Source organism: Dendrobium catenatum, unplaced genomic scaffold (genome assembly GCF_001605985.2).
Source record: "Dendrobium catenatum unplaced genomic scaffold, ASM160598v2 fragScaff_scaffold_853, whole genome shotgun sequence".
NCBI lineage: Eukaryota > Viridiplantae > Streptophyta > Magnoliopsida > Asparagales > Orchidaceae > Dendrobium > Dendrobium catenatum.
Window position 1 is genome coordinate 9,031,829 of NW_021319315.1, and position 6,000 is coordinate 9,037,828.

The window sequence follows — 6,000 nt, forward strand, 5'->3', positions numbered from 1 at the left end:
AGTGGGCGATGCTAGTGTAAAACAAACAAAAGGTGCTAATGGGGTGTGCTATTTACTTGAATTATGGGTAATGTTATGGTGGGCGTTGCCTCACTAGTGTAAGAGTTTTGGCAATTTTATGCATTTTCTCAGTAGGAGCTTTTCGTATCAACACTAGATAGCTGACCTACTGGTAAGGAGCATTAGGTGGCTACAGGAGTCCATGGGGAACCAAGTCGATGGGAGTAATCAAGTTGCCAGGGAAAACTCAATTGCTCAAGCCGACTATATTCAATTAGCCTGTGAGAAGCTCAAGTAGAATGAGAGTTGGTGACAATTCTGTTGTAATGACAGACCTTGGTTCACTTGATGATTTTTTGGTGAATATACTCTATCATCTCAAAGTCAGTAAATGAAGTTTTGAAAATTATTACCCAACCTCTATAAACTAGTTGTCAGTCTTGCTATTGATGGGAGATAACTTGCTAGTAACTGTGTATGTTCCTGTTGAATTCTTTAATGAAGATAGTTTTTATGTCAACGTTGAATTTGATTCACATGTTTGAATTTAACATCATTTTAGGAATGAATTGGTTAACACAAAATTATTCCTTTATATATTGTGTAGAGAGAAGAGTTAAATTTAGACTAACAGGATAGGAAAGTTTTATGTTATATGGTGCTAACTAGATCATTCCTCCCATATTCTATGTAATCAAGGCCACAAGAGTTGTTGGGGAGGGATGACATTTTTAATAGATTGTAGGATCTTAGTGTTGCTGTTGGCAGGATTGATGAGGTGCTGACAACTTGGGACTACTCGAACATCTTTTTATCTGACTTCACTGAGATGATATTGTCTCAAAGCAGTCACGACTTTTGCTGATTGAGTTCTACTATTGAAAGGTTCATCAATTGAGTTTAGTTTATGAAATGGATCTGTTACAAGTGGTTTGGCGAAAATTTCTCAGACTTATATTATTTTTCTTCATATATATATATATATATGTTCTGCCTAATTTCTTTTTAACTTGGTCTTGAATGAAATGGCATCACATGTCAATGCACTTGCTCCCTTCATGATGGACTGGATTCTTGCTTGATGTGATTGTCAATTTGGTAGCAATGTTGATTTTTTTAGCTTCTAGTTAAGGAACACATTTCTTTGAGCAATCTTCTTAATCAAATTACATGGCATATGAATGATGATCCCCTAGCATATTCCAATTTACAAGTACAAAGAATAATAGTCAATTGCTTGGACAGCCATATGAATGCCATATCATCCAAATAGAAAACAAATATCGTTGTGCTTTCAATCATCCATATCTTCTCCCTAATCACTGTCTAGAAAATTATGAAGTTGAAAAATCATTAGAAGAAGTGTATAAGACTCTATTAGATTTCTTACCTTAGATTTTACTTGATCCTTTTAGCAGCCTTTAAATATGTGGCCTTGCACGACTCCATGTATTAGCTAACTAGTCCAACTCCATAGAGAATATTTAAACAAGCATGTGAAGTTTGTCAAGCTTCCAATTAAGCTTTAAATAGAATAGGATCCACCACCTCATTTTTATAATATTTTGACAGCCTTATTTTGCAATTAGTGGGGTTGCTAATTGGGTTAGAATAATCCATCTTAAGTTCTTGGACAATATTATATGCATAGCTTCTTGTAATACAAAATCTTCTTTCATTTTCTTTACTTATAAGTTGAGGAAGTAAGTTATGGGCCTTATGTTCGATATCTTGAACTCTTGAGTCATGTTTTGCTTGAGCTCACTTAACATTTGAGCATTTCTTTCTATGAAAATAAGATCACCCACATACAAAGCAACTAGGAATATATTTTTATCTTTCTCATTTATATATAAAATTGACTCAACAATATTGTACGGAATATTTGTTTTGAAATTTAATTAATGCTACAATTCTAAGCACGAGGTACAAGATTCAAGTCACATAATGCCTTCTTTGACTTCAAACCTATTTCTTCATGCCCATCCTTCGCATAATTCATAGAAGGTTACACATAGACTCCTTTATCAAGAACGTCATTTAAGAAAGAATGTCATTTAAGAAAGTTGATTTGACATTTATTTGAAAAATCTTTCATTGATTTTGAGTTGCAATGGATAATATTAATCTTTTAGTTTTCAAATGGGAAACTAAGCAAATACCTCATCATAAGTGATGCTAACTTGTTGCTTGTATTCATTTACTGTCAATCTTGCTTTCGTATTGTTCCACTTCTTCGTTAGCATTTTTCTTTATTTTGAAAATGCATTTTACATCAATGGCTTTTTGACCTGTTGGAATTGGGACAAGCTCTCAAATCTCATTCCTTTCTATGGATTTGATCACCTCATCAATAGCTTTTCTCCATCTTTTAACTTGTATACCTTTGTAGAAATTTATTCTTGATTAGCAAGAAGATAAATGAGATTAAGCTCATTAGTTATCTCTTCAATCTCTTGCAAACTTCTAGTTCTTTTCTACCATAGATTATTTTTAAAAGATTTAGGAATTAGTTGCGATGTATAGTTTTGCTCTTTGCTTTCTTCATCTTCTCCTTAAATAGATATATATGCTTGTTGTGTTGCCAATTTAATGATCCCCTTCATTGAACTCCATATGTCGAAACATGTCATTTTCTTGTTATTGGATCAAAGAGTTTGTAAACCTTTGACATTGCATCATATTCAATAAAGATAAACTGGATACTCTTGTCATCTAGCTTTTTTTTTCTTTTGATTTAGATATGGGCATAAAGAAGAGTACACAATAACTTCATGTGACAGACACTTGGCATCCTTTTTCTCTATATGCTTCTTGTGGACTCGTGTCCTTCAAGCTTTCTATTGGGCCTCTATTAAGTTGGTAGATATAACAATAAACAGTTTCATTCAGAACTCTTTGAGCAAGTACTTGCATTTTAGTGCACTACGAATAACATCGAGAATGATTCAGTTTTTTTCTTTCCGAAATGTTATTTTGTTGTGGTGAATCCAATACTGTCAAAAGTCGTTGAATGCCATTCTCCTTATAATAATCTAAATAAATTTTAGATGTAAATTTTTCATTATGATCAGATTATAATGCTTTAATTTTACAGACACTTTGATTTTCCACCATTGTTGTGAAATATTTGATGATAGGAATTGCTTTGGAATTTTCTTTTAATAGATAATCCCAAGCTTAATCATCAATAAAAAATAGAATATAATGGTTTCCTCCTAATGAAGAAGTTGCGGGTCCACAAATATTGGTGTGGATGAGCTCCAATGGCTTTCTTGCATGATATGATGCTTCTTGTGGGAAGTTTCTCCTGTGTTGCTTACTAAGAATACATCCTTCATATAATTGTTCCAGATTGTTGATGTGATGTAAAACATATGTGAATGGATGGTGAATTAGGAAATTGCACTCTTGATTTAGAGAGCAATATTACTTAAAAGCTTTAAACGATGAAACAACGAGATAAAACAAGAGAGCGGTGTCATAAGTTTAGGTTAAGTCACATATATAAAAGTTAAAACCACAAAAGTAATCAATTACTCTTAACATTGCATGCGAGATGTGTTTCAACAAGAAATCCCTACACTAACAATAAGACTAGTCACTACAAGATGATCCCTCACTCAACTCTTTCAACTTCTAGGCTTTAGCGGAGAGAATGGCATGAACCTTCATGAATCACCTATAACCACAATTGAAAACAGACTAAGGGGCTGTTTGGTATGCAGCATTAGTAGGGTTAAGTAATGTAATTACCTGCATCTCTTGAATTAGGATGTTTGGTTAATTTTGAGCGGAAGGAAAGGAAGACGCTCGAAGCATTAGTGGTGTATTTAGAGGAGGCCGATCCCGTGACTTTGAAACCCGCTCAATTTGAGCGGGTTAGAAATTCTCTCGCGTCGCGCGATAACCAGCCTCGCGGGATGGTGTCACGGATGCTGTTCTCCCCATGTGGGTGGCGTTGATTCTCGGAAGCGCCCCTTTGAAGAGAAAATTGGATGTCAGGGAAAGGCAGTATATCGAGCGGCGTTACGTCGTCAAGTGTGTGGGCATTTGGGTCCGCGTGGTGGTCGAGAAGCACGGCAACCATGTCGGGGATGTTGACGTCGTCGGAGGGCCCCGCGGGGAAGTTGACATCGTCAGCTACGAGTTCGAGGAGGGCTTTGATGACCTCGCAGGTGCAGTGCTCGACGGCGTAGTGGAGGGCGAGGGCTTGTCGAGGTTGAGGCCTTCTCCCATGACCATGAGTTTGACGAGTTCGACGTCAGAGGAGTCCAGGGCGCGGCGCATGCCACCGGAGTTCTTCTAGTTTTGCGACTATGTCGAGGGGGAGGTGTTTGGCGAGGATTCCGGGCGAAAGACCGGATTTGGCTACTAGATGGGAGCAGGTGGACTAGAGTTGATGCATCTCTTCTTTGCGGGCGGCCATTAGCACTTTCATCACGTCCTCGATTGAGGATTTCTCCACCATGTTTTCGAGCTGCTTCTGCACAATGCCATTAATGCATCTTTTAGCCAGTTTATAAAATAATCACAGTTAATTAACGTAAAAATTAGTACTTAAAAAAATTAATTTTGAATATGCTATTGTAATTTTGCAGGATTTTGGCATCTTCTGATCAAAATTAAAGCGGCTACATGGAAGCCAAATTGTTTTTTTTTTTTCTGAATCGAATAATTACTTTTGATATATTGCATGCAAATTATTAAAAAAAAAGTTTTTACTTTACTCTGGATTTACATAACCAAACAAGGGAAATAATTCTCCTGTGTTTATTTTGCAGACGACCAAACATGATCAAAGTATTCGGAATGTACTACATTTACTTTACATTGCATTTACTTTACACTGCATTTTCTTTTCAGGCAACCAAACCCCTAAGAGATTAAAGATTTGGAGGAGAGTTTACCCAAATACTCAGAGAATATGAAGCTTCCAGTTTGATCCCCAAAGCACTGGAGGAAGAGTAATCAGCGATGTCAGGGTTTGGGAACCTTGAGGAGGGCGATCATTGACTTCTTGGATAGCAGTGCAACAAGAGTAGGCCTCCAAACTGAGTGGACAGCAACTGGGAACATGTAGACAGCAGCAAGTGATGGTGGGAAGCCCTTTTTGGCACTCAATGACTTCCAACATCAGTCCAAACAGCAATCTGGGCGGTGGGACTGTAGTTTGCGAAGTCGGAGGGGTCTTGGACAGCACGAATGGCCTCTCGGGAAAAGCTGGGCAGCTGGATTGGCCTGCTGTAGCTCTTGGACAGCCACCAGGAATCTCCCAAAGAGAAGGAATGTGGAGGAAGAGGCTTGGGAAAGGGGCGGCTAGGACTGCAGGAAAACTATGTAATTCCTGTCCAAAACTCTCAATCAGGAATGACTAGGCTGAATTCAAATCCAATAAGAATTTAATTGGATTCAATTTAAGGAGTTGATTGGGGATCCTTATTGGAAAGAAGTAAAGAGGAAGGAGCAGGGGGGGAGGGACCAGCCAAGGGGAAAGGTAAGAGGGATTGGCTTGAGTAAATAGTGGTCCCAATGTATTAATTAATGCTTCTAATCAAATCTGAATTTTAATTCAGATTTAATTGAAATTGGAAAATTTTCCTAATAGGATTTGATTAATAGGAAAGTATTTGAATTTCAAAAGTTAATTGAATCCAAATAAAGGTTCCCTTCCTAAACGTCGTTGTGTTATTTTAGGAAGGCTATTAATTGGGAAATTTGAATTTGAAATTCAAATTGAAGATCATGGTGGCCGACGGCTAGGGTAGGTTTATGAGCGTGATGGTGGGTGCTTGGGAGCCGGCGGGTGGGGTGGTGGGTGGAGGATTCCGGTGGCGGTGGGATAGGGAAAAGGCTGGCGGGTGGTGAAGAAAGTGCTAAGTACTAACCGCGAGTCTCGGAATCCACCGGCGGACAGGTGATGTAAGACCCTCTTTTAGGGTTTCTCCTCTCACGAACTCACAAAGAGATCGAACAAGAAAAATAGGAATTTTTCATTCA